The sequence below is a fragment of the Phyllostomus discolor genome, chromosome 5 (assembly GCF_004126475.2).
Source record: "Phyllostomus discolor isolate MPI-MPIP mPhyDis1 chromosome 5, mPhyDis1.pri.v3, whole genome shotgun sequence".
Classification (NCBI taxonomy): domain Eukaryota; kingdom Metazoa; phylum Chordata; class Mammalia; order Chiroptera; family Phyllostomidae; genus Phyllostomus; species Phyllostomus discolor.
In genome coordinates this window covers 33,454,883-33,477,795 of record NC_040907.2, presented here as the reverse complement: position 1 = coordinate 33,477,795, position 22,913 = coordinate 33,454,883, and the positions used below count along the sequence as shown (strand labels likewise).

The window sequence follows — 22,913 nt, the reverse complement described above, 5'->3', positions numbered from 1 at the left end:
TCGCTCACTAAGCATTTGTTCACTGCTTTTTTGAGGCCACTCAAATGCCCTGCCAATAATAAGGGACTGCCCTAATTCTGTTACCTACTTTGTGCAATGGGCCTGTCTTCACAGCGGTCTGTTTCTGAGCACCCGTCTTGTGTGGAGTGAGATCTGCCCCTGGCCCCGCAAGCCTTGTTCCAGTGAAGTATAGAGGAAACTGCTTGTTGCAATGCAGTGATGGCAGCAGTGAAAGCCCGTGCTCTGAGGTGAAGTTTTGAGTAAGAATCCTCTGAATCAAGTCCAGCTCCATTATGTCACAGCTGTTTGGCCTTAAGCAAGTCACTTAACCCCTCTGAGCCTTTGCTCCCTCATCTGTAATGTGGCTGAAGGTAGTGCCTCCCCAACAGGGATGGGGTGAGGATCAGGTAGACAAGTTGCATCCTGCACGCAGCACAGCGCCTGGTGAAGACGAGAGCTTGAGTATATAGCAGGTCTACATGTTGTTGTTATATATACAGTGTTAGAGGAGATTTACAGGGAGCAGAGACTGACTGCCTATGGGGGCGGTGGTGTCCGACGAGGCCTCTTGCAGGAGGTGACAACAAAGCTACCTCCTGAAGGATGAGTAGGAATTTGACTGGTGGGTAAGGAGAAAGGCGTTGCCAGAGTTGGGCTGCATTTTCCAGAGGCCCCCTTGACTGTGACCTGTTTTGTCTGCTGCTTCTGACTCAGACTCTGACTTCTATTTTGAGAGGAGAGGAGTGGGCTCATTTGAGTGCCATCAGGAAGGTTCTTTAGGATGCAGGAGATGCCTCGTTGTAACTCTTATTGGAATGCCAGGCCACCAGATTCCTCCTCTTATAGCCCCACCAAGAACCCTATGTCAGGCCTTGAACCCCAACCGCCCCCCCCCCCCCGACCCCTACCCACCTTGCTTGGAAATATGGCCTATGACGAAAAGGAGGCATGGTCCTGTTTGCAGCTCCATCAGCTTTGGAAGCAGATCATGAGAATTTTCTGAATCTGGGCCCCCAGCCAGAAGGCATTTATAATCAGACATGGAGCAATCATTAGAGCAGAAACAATAAATTACAACAGCACGAGAGAACTCCCCAAAGCTGCTCGCACAAGTGGGAATCCAGTGCTAGCAGGCTCAGGGCCTCCCTGCCCCTCCCACAAGCAGCCAGGGTCCCTTGTGCCCCACCACACTCAGGCTGTGTCCCCAGACATCTTCAAGTGGGCTGCTCACCACTGCCTGACCCATGTGTACTCCATGAACTGAGGGAGGTGGGCATCAGAGTGGGAAAGACTCTTCCTCCACTAAAGCACCTTCAGGGTCAGACCCTGGAGAGGTGTGGGGTCAGCCTAGTGTGGTGGAAAGAACCAGAGATTTGGGGATCAGAAGACCTGGGTGCAGGATTCAAGTCACTTCCTCTCTCCACGACTCAATTTCCTTGTCCGTAAGATGGACGTAATAGTATGTCCCATCTCACAGGGTCATTGTGAGGATTAATGTGTTAAACAGAGCCAAAGCTTGGCTCACACTAAGTGCTTCCTTCTACCGTCAGTCTGTGCTGTCCAATAGCACAGTCGTTAGCCAACTGTGACTATTTCCATTTAATTTAAACTCAATTAAACTAAAATTTCAGTTTCTCAACTACACCAGCACTTTTCAAGTACTCCACGTGTTGAATGGTCACTGTACTGGGCAGCACAGGCGTAGAATCTGTCCATCATTGCAGAAAGTTCTGTTGGACAGTGCTGTCCCCCTGATTCATCTGCTACCTGGGAGAAGTTTGGTCCAGCAGACCCTCACTGGACCAGGCCACAGGGTTACAAAGATGATTGAAACTCTGTCCCCCAGGGGGACACAGCCTACCAACAGTGATGGGCAAACAGTGTGAGAAGTGCCAGATGCTAGGTCCAGAGGCAGGGACCTGACAGGTCTAGAGAGAGTCAGAGAAGGTTCCCTGGAGGGAGAATGCCTGAGCTGATGTGTAAAGGATGTAAGGTGGAGTGACATTCCGGATAGAGAGACAGAGGGGATGGCATTTCTAAAGATAGGGAGCTGAAACACAGAGCCTATGTGCATGTGAGAACTCCAATAGGTCATTACTACCAAAGCATGAAATATAAGATAGAGAATGACAGACAGGGGACAGGGGCCACATCAAGGAGGGCTCTGCATTCCCAGGAGGGCTCGACACTCTGGGTTTGCTAATTGCCCCATTCCCTTCTCCCCCTTCCATGCTGGTGTTGGACCACAAATCTCAGACCCAAAGAGGCCTGAACTTCTGATGCCACTGCCTTCTGAGCTAGTAACTTGACAGCTGATAGCTACTGTAATCCTCCCAGCAGCCTGTGAGATAAGACTAATGAGTCCTCTGGTGAAGATGAAGAAGCAGTGACTTGGCCAGAGTCAGTCAGCCTTCAGTGGCAAGGCTGCCACTGGCTGCCTGTCGTTTCTCCAATCTGAGCATCATAGGCTCTGCCATGTTATAGCTGTTCTGGTTGATAAACTGTACCTACCTACCTGGTTGCTTGGTTCCTTGTTCACAAATTCCTTCTCCTCTCCACCCTCAGATCCAAGCCACCAGGAAGTCCTGGCTGTGCCACTGCACTCTCTGAATCCTGCCTTTTGCCACTTTTCCCATTGCCGTCATCTTCATCCAAACCAACCGTGTGAATTGCAGGAGCCTTCCAATGGGAGCCCTTCCTTGCTTCCCTGCTGAACCCTGCCAGGCCTTCTTCCCTTTTCACTGAGAAGAAAGTGCCAAGGCTTCTCCTGGTCTCCAAGGCCTCTTGGTCTCTCACCCACTTCATCATACTCCAGCCTCTCTGGCTGCTTTGCTGTTCCCCAGAAGAGCTGATTTCCTTCCCAGTTCAGGCCGCCTGCCCTTTCTCTCCCCACTGTCCCCACATGGAATGCTTTTCCCTCGGGTCATTCCATGGCTGGTTCCCTCCCTTTGTTAAGACCTCAGATCAAATACCGCATTTCCAGAGAGGCACAATCTTCAAAGGTAACATCCCTGTCACTCTATATTCTTTTATTCAACTTTATTTTCCTCATGATACTTGTCACTACTTGACCTTTGGGTTATCTATTGCCATGCAACAAACCATCCCAGACTCAGTGGCTTAACAATCCCTTTATTATGCTCGTGACCTGTGGGTCAGGGATGTGGGCAGGGAGCAGCTGGGCCATCCTACTCCCTGTAGCATCCTGTGAGATCACTCGGGGTATTCAACTGGCAGCTGGGCTGGTGTGGAGAATTCAGGAAGGCGCCCCTCTAGAAGGCAGGTACAACAGAAGGCTGGGCTTCAGTGTGTGCTCACCCTCCCATTTGGTGTCAGAGGCTCCCCATGTGTTATCTACAGAAGCATAGTCGTACTTCTCATGTGGTGGCTCCAGGCTCCAAGAATGAGTATTTATTCCAAGAGAATGAAGTGGAAAGTGCCAGTGTCCTTCATCCCTGGGCCAGAATACTGGCACAGTATCACTTCCACCCTATGGCTTAGTCAAAGTCGCCACAGAAACCACCAGGATTCACAGACCTCGCCTCTTGATGGGAGGAATGTCAGAGACTTTGTAGCCACCCTCAATTTGCTGCCTTAACATTCTAGCCTATATTCACCTGTTTGGTTTCATATATCCTATGCCATTCACCAGATGCAGACTGTGTGAGCACTGAGACCCTTTCTGTCTTATTCACTGCTTTATCACCAGCACCTAAAACAGTGCCTGGCACACAGGAGGGATCAGAACAATTGATGGATAAATGAATGAATAATTGGCTATTTGTAGTACAAGTTACTTCTCTTGTGAAGGTTTTGATTTCTTACTTGAAAATTGGAGATGATCATTCTTGCCTTGCCTTCTTTTTGTGGAGTCCTCAAGTGTCCTGGAGCAGGGGGAACTCCAGCCAGCCTCCAGCTCAGCCCCTGAAGGTGTAGCTAGAGCTGTGTCCACACCTTCCAGGGCCCACTGGTGGCCACTCCCCACCTTATGTTTCCTCCATCTGGACAGGTGTGCTGAGAAGACCCTTGGGGATGTGGTCTTTGGGAACACCTGAGTCAACAGATGTAAAATCTGGCCCCAGCTCTGCTCATAAGCTGCTGTGGGTCCCTGGGTTGTCCCTTTTCTACTCGGGGCCTTAGGTTTCCTATCTGTAAAGTGAAGAGCTTGACCTGAGATCATGTTCTGACCACCTAGGGCCCTGGAGATGAGGGCTACTGGGAGGGAGAGATGACTTGTATGACTTGAAGCCTCATGATGTTTTTTATTCTGTTGTTTTGAGAATAAAGGGCTCTGGGAGTGGGGCTAGGAGAGAATGGACATCAGTTTCCATCTGTATGCTGCCAACTTACAAGCAAAGATGTGTATGTGTCCCCTGTCACACAACTGGTTCAGGATCTCCTCTGCCCAGAGTCTCTGGAGGGGAGGGGGGCCGCGGTGAGAGGGGTGGGGACAAAGCAGGCATGGTTAATAGCCTCTGAGACTGTGGATCCCATTCTTCACGACCTCCCAAAATGCCAGTGGCCTTGTTCTGTCTCTGAATGTGGACCCAGGGTGGGGGGTGGTTGCTGGAATCAGCCAGGAGCTCAGCGATGATCCAAAGGGATCAAGGTGAAAATACCCAGAGAAATCTCCCCACCCCTCAGGAAGAGGCTGCACACTTTGCGCCTGCCTGCCCTAATCTCTGGGGCTCAGACTTTGTCAGAGCCCAACTTGCCTCATAAATCACCTGGCCTCCTGGTCTTTCTCTTCTTTAGTGTCTTTTGTCAGACACCGAAAGCCATTCAGGAAATTGAACCCTAAACCTCTGCTGACTGTGGCTCAGGACCCACCTTCTGGGAGCGGGGAGGAGAATGTCACGACATGATTTCCTGGGAACCTGCCTGGAGGGTATGTGGTTCAACTAGCCTCCACTCCACACCTGAGCACCTACCTGGCTAGGTGCTAGGAAATTGGGGATGAGGGAGAATTGGTCCAATGGAGCGCTGCAGTCTAATCGCCAGTGAATTTGTACAGAGGTGAAGGGTAGCATAGTGGGGAGTGAGGTCTGCACTATAACCATCTATTTTCATCCCGGGAGTCAGTGCAGTGGGATCCTGGGAGAGGGCTTTTCACTCAGGGAAACAGAAGGATGTGACAGGTTTGAAAAGTGGCAGAAGAGTATACAAGTAGAGGGAACCGTAGATGCAAAAGCCCAGAGACAAAAGAGGAGTGCCAGGGAAGACTCCCTGGAAAGGAAGGCACCCACTGGGAGTTGGAAAGGGAGGCCCAGGGGGAGAGAGCATTCCAGCCAGAAGGATTAAAGTGGGCAAGGGCACATGCATATGCAGTGCCACAGGTGTGTGGGGGAGGGCGTGGAGGGGCAAGGAGCAGAAAGGGGTGAGCCATCAAGGGTTGGCAAGCCAACGGTGAAGGCAGCCTGACAGGACATGGCAGAGATGGGTGTGGAGGGCCTGGAATGCCTTGCTTAAGGAGTTTGGACTTGAGCAACTGGAAGTTTGTTGCAAAATTTTAAGCAGCAGAGAGCAACAGATAGAGAAGTGTTTCAGGGGCCCTCTGCCTGGAGAAGAGCTGGACAGGGAGACACTGAGGCCTGGAGACAGATGAGGACATTGTGGGAGTCATCCAGACAGGGCCCAGCCCCCGCTGCTCAGTGCACAGAGTGCCCCCACTAAAGCTTCACTGCCATAGCACAACCCGCCCCATCAGCCCATATGAGCCCTTCTGTGTGGCAGGCCCTGTGCTGGGTCCTGGGCCTACAGAGGTGAAGACTGGCCCGCAAGGAGAGCTGTCCAGTGATCCCAGTGCAGCTGTATGGAGCAGCAGGCAGAGGCTGCTAGATGCTGTGACACTGGAGCCTTCAGTGGGACTTGAGAGGCCAGGAGGGAGACCGAACCCCCATGTCCATTCAGCAAGCATTGGTTCGGTGCCTGCAGTGTACAAGGCTCTGGGGATAAAACAGTGATCAAGCTGGAAGTGGTCCTGTCAGTGGTGCTCCCAGTTCAGGGGGTACTGACAAACACCCAGGTAAGGGCAGTACTCTTCGGGGAGGCTGTGATGAGGGGCTAGTACAGGTGGGAGTTGGGAAATAGCTGGGACTGGGGGAAACAGTGAGGGGACTAGGATGAGGTGAGGGAGGCACCTGAGACTCAAAATTTAAGGAGATTCATTCTCTCACGGTTGTGCAACAGTGTTGGCTCCTGAGACCCAGGGCCTTGTAAATTTTATGTTCTGGGGCCTCACTTGCCTCATCCTAGTCCTGGCTTTATAGGAAGAATTTATGTCTTTACTAACAAATAAACTGAGACAGAAAGATTGAGTAGGAATTAGACAAAGAGAGGAATTTGTGGGAAGAGGGCTCCTGACAAAGGGAACAGCATGTGCAAAAGCCCTGAGGCCAGAGGTATGCTCCCATGCACTCAGGGACCTGCAAGTCATCTGATGTAGCCCAACAGGGTCACAATGTGAGGCCGAGAAGTAGACAGAGCCTTGTAAGTCCCATTAAGGCAGTCAGGGTTTTGCTGTGGACATCATTCCACAGGCGGACCAGTATGGACTTGCTGGAGCAGATGAGGTTTGGGTTGAGCCTTGAAGGGTGAGTAGAATCCAAGTACATGGAAGACAGGGAAGTGAGAGTGCCCAAGTTCATTGGGAGGCCCTGGAGACCCTTCAGTCACACAGTCATCCAACCGGCTACACATATGCTGTGTGCTCTGTGCTGGGCCTCTACTGTGATGGGACACCTGTTTGCAGATTGACTTTTTGCTAGAGGATTTCAGAGCTTAAAGGATAAGGTGATCTAAACTTTAAGGGCCCACCTATTCTTTCCCCTTTTAGTTCGGCAGCTGTGTCTGCATTGTTGGAGGCAGAAACAGCCTTTGCAGAGATGTTTGGGAGCAGTGGTCGTGGGGAGTAGAATTTAGAGGCAGTAGGGTGTAGGTAAGGCAAAACGTGTGAACACCAGGCATAAGGGGTACTCTGTGCAGGGCACCTGATGTGTCATCTCATTTGAATCCTCACCATAATCATAAAAGGTAGCTGTTATTACACTCACTTTACATATTCCAAAAACAATGCTCAGAGAAATTAGTTAGCCTCTCTCCAGGTCACAGAGCATGTAATGGCAGAGGCACACTTGAACCCAGGTTGCTCTGCTTTTGGGGCCTATAGTCCTTCCTCTGCACCACAGTGCTACTGGGGCCCAGGTCTACCGCTTACCAACTCTGACCTCCTGCAAGTGACCCACTGAGCCTCAGTCTCTTTGCTGGTTACACAAAGAGGTTGGTTGAACTTGATGGGCTAGAACAATGCTTCTCAAACTTTACTGTGTCCATGCATCACCTGGGGGTCTCATTAAAGTGCAGATACTAATTCAGAAGGTCTGAGGTGGGCCTGAGAGTCAGCCTTTCTGACAAGTTCTGCTGATGCTTCTGGTTCATGGATTGCCCTTTAGGTTGCAAGGGCTGGACCATCTCCAAGCATCCACCTACCCACAAAGACTGACCCTTGCTGGGGAGAGGAGCAGAGACACTACTCAAACCAAGATCTTTCTTGTAATTCCTTTCCATCTCATTTAGCATCTGGACAGGGGTCAGGGCAAGGAGACTGCCTCCCCATTCTGGAAGAAGAACCAGAGGCTCAGAGAAGGCCTGGAGCTTGTCCACTCCTGACCATGACTAGCCAGTGTTTTCTGGGAGGGCTTTCTCCCTTCAGCAGCCTCTTCTTGGCACCCTGAGCCAGCATCTATCATGGTGGCATCTATCATCATTAATGGCCCCATATTTTTCCTAATGATGAGGCCCCTGCAGCCCCTCCTGATAAAGGAGCAACATCCTTGTGGCTAATGGGACATCAACCTGCCCCTGCCATGCAGCCTGCTTGACCTAGAAGGGCACGGCTCTCTGGAGGGAGGGGCTCAGGAGAAGGGAAGCCTGTCCTCACGCCCACAGTGGCTCTGCAGTGCTTGGCTCTGGGATGGCTTTGGGCTTGTCAACTTGGAAGGGAGAAGGTGCCGAATCAGTGGATGTTTGCGGATGGATTTACAGGCCTCGTATTTACCCGTATTGTCAGGGAAACAGGACTACAGGGCTGAGTCACTCAGAGTGGGAAGGCTGCACCTGGCACCTCTGGTGGTCTCAGCCCCCCAGCCCTCAGGGCTGTTGCCACATGTACCGGGCCTTTACCCTTGCCTTACCTCATGCTGGCCACCCTTCCGAGCATGCCCTTCTAGCTTTATGCTATTCTCAATCTCAGCCCTTCCAGGCCTTCCCAGGCCCTTCGAGGGACTTCCCTCCCCACCCCACAGCACCTCCATCTCTGCATTCTGTGAACTCAGCCTGTGTCATACAATCCCCACCAGTATGTTTGTGTGTACCTGGGTTGCATGGACTTGTCTGTGGATAGATCCTGGTTTCCATCCACTTCTTGAACCTGGAACTAGGATTTATACTGTATCTGTGTCTCTCAGGGAAATCCACAGTCAGCACTTAGAAAGGCTGTTAGTCTGGGCCCCTTGAAGCACGAAGGCTGGAGGAGGGACGGGTGGGCTGAGAGGTTTGCACCAGCTTGTGATGCTGCATGCCCCAGGGAAGTCTCCTCAGCCTCCTTCCTCAAGAAAACTATGTGGAGGATATGTCTACTCTCCACCCTTTCATCTTCCCCAAACCCCTCTGTACACATAGCCATTGGGTAGCAATGGCTATACCTCTGAACCAGAAAGGGACCTGCCACCCAGCTCTCAGCACAGCCGGCAGCCTCGTGACAGAATCCAAGGCAGTCTGAGGGGTGTGCCAGGGCGGCTGGGACCAACAGCTCCACATGGCAGGAGATCCCTGACAGATCAGGTATTCTCAACATAAAATATAAAAAGTTTTTTTTTTAAATCTGTGTTCCTTCTCATTCTTTTTTTCAATATAGTTTCCTGATGCTTTTCAATTCTTCATCATGTAAAAAGGAAAAAAAAGGCTCTGTGAGGTGCTAATGTGTCTTTAAAGTCCATTGTCAACACTATCCTCATGGAATGTGCAAGGAGACCAGAGAATGGGATAGGAATGTTTTGAGGGAAAGTGACAAGAAGGAACTGGAGGTAGGACTAATAAAAACTAGAATTATAAGAGGTTTCTGTCCCATCTTGTGATGTAAAAGAGCTGACATTTCTGCTCTGGGTTTCAAAAAGGCTAGGTCAGTTTGCTGGAAATGTTAGGGGAATGATTCAGTTACTTTCTGGGCTGGATGACCTCTCAGGAATCAACGCCGGCTAGGGTCACACCCTCACACTCGACTCTGGCCCAGACAGAACCCCAGCCATCTCTGGTCACAGGCAGAACCTTGCCCTTTTCACACCTGCAGGGTCTTAGTCACTAAAGGACCATGACTCACAAAGGGTGGGATGGCTCCCTGCACCCTCCCACCACCCAGCAGTGGAGCACTGGTCCTCCGCCATGGCCCTGGGGAACCTTCTTTCATCAAAAGAAGCAGCTGTAAAAGCTGCACAGTGGGAGGAGGCTTTCAGTTGGTGTAGTCTATACTTGGTCTCTTCCGTTCCTCTTTCTGGCTCAGTGCAGGCAAAATTACTGCTTTGAAATGCCACACCGTTTGTCCAGCAGCCCATCTGGGGCTCCAACAGCACCCACTCCAGCAGGAGAAGGTGGGGATTAGAGGGAGGATGCAAGGGCTGTAGGCATCAGTCCTGGTGGATGAGATTATATTTTCTCCTAAGCTGCCACCCAGGCACTCCTTCTCCTGCTCTCAGAGAGCACTGGCTTGGCCTGGGCTCCTGGGTGGACTGTGGTCTGGGGCAGGAGTCCACATTCTGAACATCCAGCGGGTGTTGGCTGGGATGAAGAGCCTCTCAGCTCACAAAATGCTGCTGTGTCATAGTCTGCTTTGATCCTGTGTCAGTCACTGGGGAGCAAGTGAGCAGGGTGGGTGTTGCTGGAACCTAGACAGGGCTCTGGTGCAGGGCAGGCCACCCACTGGGATGAAGCCCTGGCCCCAGCCAAGGACTGAGCGGTTCCCACCTGGCCCTAGACTGGGCCCCAACCCCGATCATGAACTCAGTTCTGCTCCTGGCCTCTGGTGGAGTCCCACCAAGGCCTCTTGGGTCTGTCACCCTTTAAATGGAGAGCAAGCAGCTGCTCTGTGTCTGGCACTAGGCTAGGCCCAGGCCACCTGCAGCCTGGGCCCCAGTCCTCTGGCCAGCCTACAAGGCTGCTTACCCAGGGAGCAAGAAGAGAGAGTGTAGATGCACATCATCCTACTGGCTAAACGGAGACCAGAAGCGCTGAGGCAGCAGAGATAGTGGAAGGTGTGTGTCTTTTCAGATGGACAGGCCCATGTCTAAACCCCAGGCCTGCCACCTTTTACCAGTGTGGCCATGGGCAGCTTACCTAGCCTTTCTGGACATGTTTCCTTACTGTCATCTGGGGATCACAGGACCTACTTTTCTAGTTGAGGTATGGAATAGAGATATTATTTGGACAGAATCTAGCCCATAATAGGTACTCAGTAAATATCAGCTCTTTTAACTTTGTTCACCGTCATTTATTGAGCAACTACTATGTAAATGGGTATGAGGTCCTTTATTAGATACTGGGGATACAGAGGTGACAGACAGTGTCAGAATTTCTAGCACACAGTAGGTGCTTTGCAAATAAAAGGTCATGGGTCCAAAGAGTGTTTCAGAGATGTTTAGCTTCACTGAGCCCTACATTGTCAGGTTTTCTGAGCACCTTTGCAACATACAACAAAAATCCAACCAGTTTTAAAATGGAGCAGAGATACTGTTGCGTAGGTGGGCAGGGGAGATGGAGCCTCCAGCACTGAGACATCAGCATGGGATGCCTGGAGGGAGACAGTGACTCTGCGTTTTCTCCCTGTAATGAAGGCTGTGCATGTCAGGCTGGGGAGTGCTGGGAGGAATCCAGGAAGGGCTTAGGAAGCTTCTGCTCAGCCTACCAGCCCCACTGCAGGCTTGTTTTCCTAGACTATCTGGCCTGGAGTGTGTGTTTTTGCACCTTTACAGATCATCATCTCTGGCCCAGGAGTGCCTCCACTTCTGGAAATTCACAGGTCAGCCCAACCCTGCCATTGGACCACCCTGACCATACCTGGAAGGTCTGAAGACAGGGAGAGACACCACCAAGGGAGAGGTTTCTCAAGCTCCAAGCACAGAGGAGATGCTGAGGTCTAGTTTGACAAGCACTAAGTGGCATGTGTCTGGCCAAGTGTGGTGCAGTGTGCTGAGGACGCAGACCTCCAAGGCATTGCTAGATCCTGTAATAAAAGTAGTCTCTGCAGTCAGAGCAGACTCTGCAGTGGAACGAACACTGCACTTGGGGTCAGAGAGGTGGATTACAGTTCTGCATTCACCACGGACCCTGGGTGGTCTCAGGAAAGCCCCATTCCTTTGCTGGCCATCTTAAAAAAGATATGAGGTCTATGAGGTCCCCCAGATCTCCCACAGTACCGTTTGTTCATTCATTCATTGATCATTCATTCATTCATTCTGAAGCACCTGTTGCACACAGCCCTGTGCTCACACTGCAGAACAGCCCAGGACAGGGTCCAGGGCTGCCAGAGAACTCTGCACAGGGCATAGTGTGCCTACACTCTATTTCCCTCCTAGCTTTGACTACAAGAGTCCTGGCTGCTTCCAGAAACAAGACTCAGAAAAATCAATCCTTAACCTCTTCAGGGCAACCCTGAGGAATGCTTTTGGCTTTCAAACTGGGTTCCAAAGAGGCAGCACCAGCCCCAGAACAGGGCAGGTGGGCAGCTCCCAGGGAAGTTGCCCCACTTCCCCAGGGGCCACCTTGAGCAGGCAGCGCTCCTTTGGATGAAAATGCTCTGACTCAGAGTCACATGGTCTGGGTCATGCATCATTTTGAAGACAGAGGGGTCTAGTGTCTTCAACCTATGGCACCCTTGACCTCATGTTTCTGGGGATTAGGCATAGGGTAGAAAGCGCAGGGACCTAGGGTTGACTTGCCATGTGACCTTGTGCACATCACTTCCCCTCTCTGAATTTCGTTGCCTTCCCTGTGCAGAAGGATCATAACACCTGCTTCTCCCTGCCTCCTAGACATGCTGAGCTCTTGCTATGTACCTGCTACTGGGCATGCATTGTCTCATCTTATTCTCAGGAAAACCCTGTGGTTCAGGCACCCTGGTCATTCCCATTTTACTTGGAAAACACCAAACTCTCATACCCAGGGAGAAAGTAGCAGATCAATGTCTCACAGCTATTTGGGCTTTCTGTGAAAAGACTGTTCAGGAAGCTGAGGCCTATCTGTTTGTTCCTAGGTGCCTTTCCATCTCTTCATCTCCCATTCTTCCTCTGCTTCACCCAGGAGCCTCCTCAGCACCTCTTCACCTATTTAAATCTTCCTATCTTTCCTGACCCAGCACCAGCACCCACTCCTCCAGGAAGCCCTTCTTGATGTCTCCGTTTCTGAGCTCCCCTAGTTCTTGAGAGTCATTTGCTCGTGGTGACACACGCTGTGCTCTCTGTGTGCCTTACTGGAAGGACTAATTACATGAGCTGAGTGGAGGAGTGACCCAGCTCAGGCACTGGTGGGGCTCACCTGGAGGAGGGAGCCAGCTGTGGCACAGGGGCTGATGTGGACATGTGAGTTCTATTTCCCTGGGTGGCATCCTCTCTAGAATTCTTTCCCTGTGTAGTGTCCCACTAGAAGGCCCTTAGTAACTGTCTAGTCCTGACCAGCAGCTCAGCTGCTCACCCCAGCTCTCCCGGGAGGGGCTTATGGAAGCTCCTCTCTGCCGGCAGCTGCCCTCCCACGACAGGACTGCACCTCCACTATGGAAAGGGCTGAGTGCGTGCCGTGCGCTCCTCACACAAGCAGCCAGCCACGCACTCCTCCATTCGCTCACCCATCCATTCATTTATTTACTTACTTCACTTTCTACTTGTGCATTTAATCATTTATTTACTCCCTTGTTCACTAGCCCACTTATTCATTTATTGCCCCAATCATTTAACAAGCAAACACAAGGCACCAAGTGGGCACTAACTGGGAAGACCGATAATCAAACAATGGCCTCCAAGGAGACACCCAGGCAGAGGTGGCATCCAGACAGGCCTCCAAGGATGAACAGGAGTTCTCCAGTGAGAGAGGAGGATGGAATGTCTCTCAGGTCTTGAGGAGGTTCTCTGGGGCCACTTAGACCTGAGCTACCTAAGCCCCTCTGCCCCCGTCAGCCTGGGCAGAAGGCACTGGAGCTCCCCCATCTGCTTGCTTCTCGCCCTGAGTCTGCGAGTGTGGTCACTGGTTTTCCTAGGCTGTGTGGGGGCATGGGAGGCGGGGAGTCTGGTTGGGCTCGAAGAGCTTGGTCTTCTCTTTCCAGCCTCATCTTGGCAGACGGCCAGTCTTCCAGATGATTACCAAGGGTGCATCCCATGTGGCCTCCTCTGCCACCACTTGTCTGCCTCAGAGGAAAGGAAGAAAGGGAATGGAGGAAGGGGGATTAGTAAAGTCAACAAAAATGTCTTTGTCTGGTAGGATAGCAGTTGAGACCACTGTGTTTAGAATCAGACAGACCTGAATTCCAATTCTGCTCTGCCACTTAATAGTGAAGTGACCTTGGCCATGTCCCTCTGGGCCTCTTTGCTTCTCTGTAAAATGTAACAGCATTTAACTTACAGGACCCACCCCGATACACCATAGGTTCTCAAGATGTGGTGTGTCATGTTTATTAGGCTCCATGATTCTCCAGCTCTTCCTATGTGTCAGGTTGCCTGAAAGGTGCTGGGAATCCAGATAATTGAAGCATTCGCAGCCCGGGCACAAAGGCAGACAGGCGACCCTGGACTGTCCACGTAGTGTGGCAGAGGGCCAGGGTCTGAGTCTACTTGGGGCACTCTGAGAAACCCTAGAAGGCTAGAGAGAGAAGGTGACATTCTAATGGGGCCTTGAAAACCAAGCAGGAGGTTTTTTCCTGAGTCCCAGCAGCACCTCTGGCTGCTGAGGCTTCATTCTGACTCTCAGTTCCTCCACCTGCAAACTGGGAGCAATAACTGCTGTGAGAAGAAGGCAGAACAGTGCATGTGAAGAGGCTTTATAATGGGAACGAGCTACTTTTCACAAAACAAACCCAGCCCTATCCAGCATCCAGACTCTACAGCACTTCCCCCACACGCAGATACATGCCCGCATGCACGTCACAGACCATAACAGGAACCCAGGAGGATTTCCCCGGGAGAAGACTGGAGGGGGCAGGAGCTCTGGTTTCTAACCCTACATTAGAGCTTGGGAAGAATGCTCCATGAGTGGTGGAGGCAGCAGCTTCTCTCACCACATTGTCCTGCTGCACCCCACCCTCTCCCAGATGCGACAGAGTGAATTTGCACTGTGCCAGGAAAGATAGGCCAGAATCTCAGAGGACCGTCCTGGACATACACGGCTGGCATCTCAGTCTCACCATCTAGTGGTTTTGAATTCCTGCCCTGTCTGGACTACCAGGCTCAGTGTCCTGCCTCCTGGGAACCCCCCTGACCTTCCCCAACCCCTCTCAGGGCTCCTCACAAGGGTCCATGCTCTAGTGGTCTCACTTTGAACAGGCACTATTTTAGGACCTCATTTTCCCTTCCAGGGAATGGGTGTCCTTGGGAAGCATTGTCGCCAGGCCTTCTCCTGTGTGGCCCACAGTGTGGTCATGACAGGAGCAGGCCCATGGCCTGTGGGGCCTTCTTCTCAACTCCGTGGCCCACAGTCCTGCAGAGTGGTCTTTGGGGTTGGTGTGCTGCATGCTGGAGCCAGTCTGCAACACCTGGTGCAACCCCCCGGCTCTGTTCTACAGGAGCTGTGCTGTGAACTGGTCAAATTAACCTCGAAGAGCTTGTTTCATCATTTGTAAAATGGGAAAATAGTGTGTACTTCATAAAACTATTTTAAGTGAAAACTTTAAACTGTGTAAAGTGCTTCAGCCTGTGCCTGAGGCATAGTAGGGGCTTTCAGCGTGTGACTCAGCTGGGATATGGGCAAGGGAGAGGATTGAAAAGTGAGAATGGAGGGAAGAATGAAAGGGAAGTGGGTTTGACTAGGGGGAAGAGAACAGGACTGATGGGAGGGCTAGAAAAGGAGGGGATGAAAAGCCCCTCCTCCTGTCCCCTTCCTGATTCCAGCCCCAAGTCCTGCTGTTTCCCCAAGGCGCTCTTCTCCAGCCACACAGGCAGCTTCTTGCCATTTGTATAGGGTTTTTCACTTCCATTCTTTCAGCCATTGCTCTTCTCCCTGTGTGAAAGGTCATTTTCCTCTTCCACCTCTGTAAAATGCTCCCTCTTCCTGAAAGCCTTCCTTGACTGACCCTGTCCCTAGTAGTTAGCTCCTCCCCCCTGCAGGGCTCTCCCAGGCCCCTCTGCTGTTGCCCTCTGTCACAGCAATCATCACAAGGCTGATCTGTTTGCATAACAGTCCCCTCACCAGACCGTGAGTTCCCTGAGGCTGCGGGGGAGGGGAATGTTGGATTCATCCTTGTGGCTCCAGCACTCAGTGATTGTTTGAATGATTAATGCATGAATAAACGAATGAATGAATCAATGAATGAACAAATGGCTGTGAAGGGAGACGTGAAGAAGGGAGGCTTATTTAAGGGCCTGTGCGCATTGGCTTGGTCTCCCTCTGTTGCTTACTGCCTCCCCAGCCTCCCCAAAGTCTGACGCTCCTCCTTGAGTGAGGGAGCTGCAGAAATACCAAGGACCCCTTTGCCATTCCTGTTTTCCTTAGGACTGCCTGTAGCCTTCTCAGGAACCCCAGGTCCTTACAGAACTGCAGAAACAGCCTCCCTCTCCCACCCTAACACCCACCCCCAAAACAAACACAGCCACTGCCAGAGAGCCACAGGGCTTGCAATGAAAAACAGGTGTCTCCCAGAGACCTGTCAGCCACGGCTGTGAGGCAGCTGGGGGTCACCACCTCAGGAGCAGGGGAGGGGTGGAACACAGCAGGGCTCACCCTGAGTGTTCTGCTCCCAGGGCCCAGCGCTGGGTGACGCAGCCACCTCGTGCCCTGTTATAGGAGACTGACTGACAACACACCCTCAGTCTCTGGCCACAGGAGCCTCGGTGCTCTGGTTCTGGCAGGCCCTTGCTGGGGCCAGCCCTCAGAGAACAGCTGGGCATGGACAAAGGCCTAGCCCTTGTTCCTGCCCCACTGTCTCAGACTTCAGCTTTGCTGTGGGGAGTGAAAAGACCCGGGTGTTCTAACCATCTGGTTTTCTTTCCTCCTTAGCCCCTTGTGAGCTGTTTGAGATTAGGTACCTTATTTTCCCTCTTGGAGTCTTACTTTACTGTAAAGTAAGTCTTACCTACTTTACTATCCATAAAATGGGTCTATAAAGATTCTCTCAATGGGTCATGGAATGGGACTGGGTGAGGCAGCTCATATGCGCTTGTGTGTACAGGACCCAGCATAGGGCCTTGGGTATAATCCACATTTATTAAATCTGAGTCCCCATGCCTCTGGCTTTGGCATCCATTACTGAGGGGCTGTGTGTGACCTTGAGTTGTTATTTTCAACTGTCAGGGGTCTTTAAAAAGGGTCCATAGCCTCCACCTGCTCCATTTCTCCTGAGGCCCAGTTCTAGGGAGCTGCTTCTAGTCTGCCACACAGGTCACCCTGTGTTCTTCCCAAATTTTGTGTGTGAGGTTCCTCTGCTTGGAATGCCTTTCCCCAGTGGTCTCGCTCCTTTCAGTCACAGACATTCTTGTTGATCATCTACTATTGTTGCCAGTGGAAATGGGGTCCTTTCACGGAGCTATGAGAAAAGCATTTTCAGGGACCCACGCATGGGAGTGTTGTGGTAAGACTTACTGGGATAAAAATGGAAGGTTGACCCCAGGTTCCCAGTGTCTCAACTCCATCGGTCCCACTGTGGAAAATGTCCAGCCTTGTCTTCATCAGGCCCAGATATAGGGCCAGGGTCCAGAACTTCTGTGCCATTGGTCCAGTCCATGTCAGTTAGTCCAGTTCAGCCTCTGTCCCCATTTGGCTAACTCAGTCCTGTTTCTGCTGCATCCAGCCAGCGTCATGTTACTGTACCCAGGCCCACACTTGGAGTCTACCCTGTTGCAGGGTCTAGGCAGCTGCTAGGTCAGCATGGCTACTACACAGAGAGAACATGCTGAGATAGATAGATAGATAGATAGATAGATAGATAGATAGATAGATAGAGAAAGCACTTTATCAAGCTCAATTTATATTATCTCAGGCTTGGGAAGGACCAAGCACTCTTTCAAAATAATTAATCAAGTTTCCAATCCTTTGTGGGGCTTGTGTTGAGTCCCCCCGCCCCCCAACCTATTTCCTAGATCATCCCAGGATTCTGTGTCCCTTATCCAACCTGATACTTTTACCTGGCTAAGCTCTGCCCCTTATGGTTGCCGTAGTAGTTTCTCCTGTGCATCCCTTATAGTAGAAGGACCTCCCCCTGCACCAACCTTGGCTTCTACTGGGCATGCACCCAGCAGAGGAATTTCTCCTTTATTTTTTATTCCTCACCCCCATAGTCCAGGCAAGTGGACTGGTTGTATCTTGAGGAGATTGGAAAGCTGGCCCCTCCTTTCCAAATGGGGGTAGGAGGGGTATTAATCCCCTTGTCAGGCAAGGCTGCAGTCCCTTGGGGTGTCTGAAGCTATAACTTCCAGACTTACTCAAGCTTATTTCTACTCATTTCCCTAGTTGATTAGGCTTCTTAATGTCTGATTGATTCCCTTTGCTCCCTTCTCTGTTATTAATATCTAGCTACCTACACTAACACGATGTGCCAGGCACTATTTTGTAAGTACTTGGAAGACCTGGGTAAGCAAGCCCTGTTTGCTCCTCCTGCTCCCAAGCACCCGTATTCCCTGCTATATCTGCCTTGTGAAATTTGCCTCATTGTACTGGAGTGGGCTGTTTTGCGTCTGTCCCCACATGACTGAGCTCCAGGAGGGCAGGGATCATGTCTAACCAGGTCAGTCCCACAGCACTGGGCACAGAGGGCCGCATCTTTCTGATTCACCATGGACCTTCAGCATTCACCCTATTGGCTGAATAAATGAAGGATCACAGCAAACTAGGCTCCCTGGGACCCACTAGAAGGGCAACTCCACCTCCCTGGCCAGTTTCAGACTCTGTTAGCTGGGCTCCCTCAACAGTGCCAATGCACAGCTCTTTCTCTCCAATGGGGGCTGGGCCCAGACACCCTGAAAGGTTTGGTGATGGAGGGAGAGAGGCCCATCACCAAAGAGAGGGTGCAGGAGGCCTCTTCTATATTTGTATTGGAAGCTGGCTCCTTGCATACCAGCACTCAGCCCTGATTTCAATTATCCAATTGCACACTGCTGCTAAAATTGCCCATGGGCAAACGAGCTGGCTCGGCCCCTTCCTTCATTAATTCCAACAGTCCATCACACTGCGCCCAGCTCTGTCGCCTTCCCCAGGAGGCCCACTCTCCCCCCTGCAGGCTCAATAGAATCTGTTCAGGTCACCAGGATGGGAACCTGAGAAAAAGCGCTGAGGGGAGGAAATTCCCTAAGAAAAACATTTGTGTGTGTGAGGGGTTTCAGGTCAGATCCCACCCTCTTCCTGATGCTCTGGTGTCTGCCTTATGCTGACATTCTTGGAGCTGGTTCTGGCTTTCGAAGGCTGAGCCAGGAGTCATTTCTGCCAAGGTTGCTGAAAAGAAAGGTGTTTGTGGTCTCTGGGCTGGCCTTCAGGGACACCGGCAGGGCTTGGGGCTCACAGCTGCATCTGTCAGGTGTGGAAGTTTTTTCAAAGGTGAATGATCTCTGTCATTTCCAGTTATCCAGACCCTGCCATGGGTGTGTCTGGAAACAGTGGGAAGTCTACAGAGTACCTAGAAGCACTTTCCCCAAAGCAGGCAGCCACATAGGACTATGGATATGACACAGGATACGGAAATAGGCAGGGCTGGGTTCTCCATTTGGGTGTCTAAGTTACTGAACTCGAGTAAAGTGATCAACTGTAACTAGCTTCCTCATCTATAAAATGGCAGCAGGTATACCCCTCATTACAGTTGATGCGAAGATTAAAAGAGGTAATATCTGCCTGTGTAGGCACATACTAGGTTCTTTCCCCTCCTCTCCATAAGTCCCCTTATTGCTTATAGCTTTTCTGATGTTTTCAATTAAAAAAGACATATCTGCTCTTCTCCTGAAGCCAGGTGACAGGGCAGTGTGACAGGTAGGAAAGGAAAGGAGAAGGGAGGTGGGGATTCTACACATTGATAGGTGTTCACATTCATGGGGTGCTAGCCACCCCATGAGTTCCCATCCAGGATCTGTGCTGAGGCCTCAAGGAACAAAAAAAAACATCCACCTCAAGTGTCATCCTTTCAAGTCTGGTGGAAAAGAGTGGACACCTGAACTAAGGGTGAAGGGTAGAATAGACACCAGGTAAGCCGCCAGCTGGAAATGCCAGAACCCAAGTTTCTTATTAAGTGTCTTTCTACCATCACAAATGGCATCATGTAGGCCACTCCCAGGCATCCCTCTTCCAGTGGGGTAACCACTGGGAGCCAGACTGGCTTACTGCAGCCAGATCCTGTTTCCAGCCCACAGGGCAGTTGGATGAAAGGCTGCTCCCTCCCCAGTCCTTGTGGATGCTGAGGAGAGAGTGGATCTATGCCTAGAGGAGGTGGTAGGAGTGAGGCAGGAGGGCTGCAAGGACCTAAAAGAACCAGGGTTCAGCATGGAGAAGAGGCACTTGGGGAGGAGGAAGTCACTTTCTCCAGATATCAGAAGGAAAAGACAGGTTCACAGAAGACCAAGCTGGACTTGGTGGGGAAACAGAATTGGAAAGGGACAAGGACTTTCTCACAGTCCAGCTGCCCAGCCACTTGGGGAATTAGCCAGCAACCTGCTGCAGGGGGTATGTCAGTGGGATTGGGCACACTGCCTGGCCAGCCTGGGCTCTTCCCAGTTTTCAGGCCACAGACAGGCCATTTCCTCCCTCTGAGGCCCCCAGGTCTTCTTCCTTGCCCCATGGGGAGAGTAATGGCTAAGAAGTGTGAAATGCACCCTCACGAGCCCCTAGGCCATGGCAGGCCTAGGGGGAGGTTCTGTCATGCAGGGCCAGGCACACAGGAGCCACCGTGGAGTGTCCCCACAGCCTGAAGTGACCAGATGAGCCCCAGTGTGCATCACCTCAGGCTTGGGCAGCCCTGTCAGCCCTCCCAGCATGTATAAATACCCTCCCAATGAGTTCGAACTCAACCGCTCCAGGAAATGTTACAAATTGCTTTCCACCAGATCACATACTGGATTTTCCATGCCACCTCCAGCACATTTTCGGGAAATCCCAGGTGGTGGTGGGGACTGAGACCCTCCAGAAGGGCCAAGGCCCCGGCAAACTGAAAGACGGCTGGGTTTTATTTAATCATAAGTGCACATACGTCTCAACCTTTGAATACTGTGAAGGAAAAAAAAAACTCAGCAAACCAAAAAAACACACACATCGCTTTGCTTTGGAGGGTAATTACTCTGAATTCAGTTAAACCAACTTGCTCTAGCTAACTAGATTAGTTTATATCTTGTGGTAGAAAAAGAAATACAAATTACTTAGATTGCAATAAACCATGTTTTTCTAACTAAATAGATTAGTTTATATCTTGTGGCAAGAAACAAGAAAGGGAATGGCTCAGAAATGCCTGTTGCTCGCTCCTGCCCACTCACTCAACCAGGGAAGTGTGTTTTCTGTGTGGCCTCTAGCCCCTGACCCCGTGTCTCCCTCAGCCCCCTCCTCCAAGAGATGTAAAGAATTGAGACTAGGAAAAAGATAAACAAAACCACCTCCAGCCCAAGTGCTTTGATGAGGAGGCCAGAGTGCTGTGGGTTGCATGATCCACACAGATTCTATCCACTTTCACAAACATGTGCTTGCTGACTGCCTGCCTACTATGTGCAGGGCATGGGGCTGGACACTGAATGGGGCAGGCCAGCTCCATCAGCGAGAAACCCATTGTAACATTCTGCATAATTTCATTTCGTATTGGGCTCTGCAAATTATACAACCTGTCCTAAAGGAGAGACAAGGGATAGAGGAGGGACGGGCTTTCCCTCTGGAAGCATGTGGCCTCACAGGGGACGGGTGGCTCTCACAGGAACTCCTGATCTCTTCCTGAGGCAGGGACCCTGTTGGACCCATGTCCAAGGCCTCATGCATGTGTGGCTGGTGCACTGTCCTAACCAATTCCAGAAGTTTCAACAATTCAAGGATTCTTTGGCTTTTCTCCCCACTAAGAATAAAAGATAGTATCTGTGTCCTTCTATCCTAACATGGCCCTGGGAAGAAAAGATAACTGGGACCAGCAGTTCTGAGGAGATTCATCTCGGTGGGCATCCAACCCAGGCCTGTCCCCACAGGGGGTCTCCAAGGGTCACTCCAGTGGAGAAAACTACCAGAATACTGCCCTGATCCAGGCTGGGGAGTCAGGAAAGGCCTTCCATGCTTTCAGGAAGTCAGTCTTGAAGGATGAATTAGTTATTTCCTAGTTCTTTAACCTCCCTAACCTCAGTTTTCTCATCTGTGAAATGGGGTTAGCAAGAGTACCCACCTCATACAGTTAAAGTGACAAGTATAACACATATCCATACATATTTAATAGATGTCAGTTATTATTAAGAGCAGACCCAGCAGAAGGATTGGCAAGGCAAAAGCAGAGGGTGACCAATGCATAGTCCACTCAGGAGGCTAGTCTGGGAGATGGTCAGTGGGGGCAGCAGGAGATGAGCCAAGGGGTCAGGAAGTCCTCCCTTATGCAGCCCCTCTCTGCTCACAGAGTCTCTACCTGTGCCCCACGGCTCTGTGAAGTGGGTCTGCTCCTCCTGCCCGGGAGCTGCGGTTACGCAGAGCCGTCAAGGGCTGGCTAAGGGTTGGAATTTTTGCAGAGCAGGCACAGAAAAGGGCAGCAAGAGGCAGGTATTCCAGAATGCTGGGACTGTCCTTCCCAAAACTTCCCTGGTAAGTGACAGGATTGCGGTGACCATGCAGGGCCTGCTACAGCCCAACTGGAAAACCAGTAGATTTTGTGCGGCCGACCTGGTGCCCAGCCAGCATGGGTTGATGGCACAAAGGCCAGAGGGGCTTGGAGGAGCAAGAGTTGCAGACAGTATGGAAGGGAAAGAGGGACAGAGGAGGGGGTGAGAGACAGGAAATGGGAAGCAGGGCAAGGCCAGGAACACGAGAGTAGGAGTCAGAACAGACTGAGCACCCATCAGCTTATCTTCAGGACAGGAGCAGCCCTGGCAGGAGTGGGTATGAAACCCATTTACAGATGAGGAAGCTGAGGCTCAGAGAACTTTGTGACTTGCTTGAGTTTATCCAATTAGTGATCTGATTCCAAAGTTTTCTCTTTCTCCTCTTAAAATCATGCTAGTGTGTATTATTATAGAGTATGCAACCTTTATAAAAAACAAACAAAACATAAAATGCCACCCTCTGGCAGAATAACACTGTCAACATTTGACGTAGATCCATCCAGACATTTCCTCATGCAAGTCCATGTCTGTACATGTGCCCGTAGATGAATGCATATTTGTAAAAATGGGCTCATCACTGTACACCCCATCCTTTATTCGGTTCACAATAGGTCATGACAGCTTTCCACTGCAGTGAAAACGTGCCCGTGGTATCATTTCTAGTGGTCACAGAGCACATTTAACTCATTCTCAAATTTCTGCAGTCACACAGGAGCAAACACTTCTCAAGGTGACTTTCCAAGGAGAAAGGAAAAGAAATTTTAAAAATTTGTACTGAAAGAGGTGGAAGAAACCCTAACCAGTCCCTCTTTCCTTATCCCAAAGCATAATAAAAAAGCACCAGAACCAAAAATCAGGTTCAGATCCTCGCTTCCGTCCATGTTTACGGGGCAACCTCAAGCCCTGATTCGGGCCTGA

At 51.0% G+C, this 22,913-nt stretch overlaps 1 protein-coding gene across 1 annotated transcript in view; it reads left to right on the top strand.

Moving 5' to 3' along the window:
- Nucleotides 1-22,913, top strand: part of TRABD2B (TraB domain containing 2B) — a 209,032-nt gene that overhangs the window by 50,248 nt on the left and 135,871 nt on the right. The gene's annotated exons all lie outside the window — the stretch shown is intronic.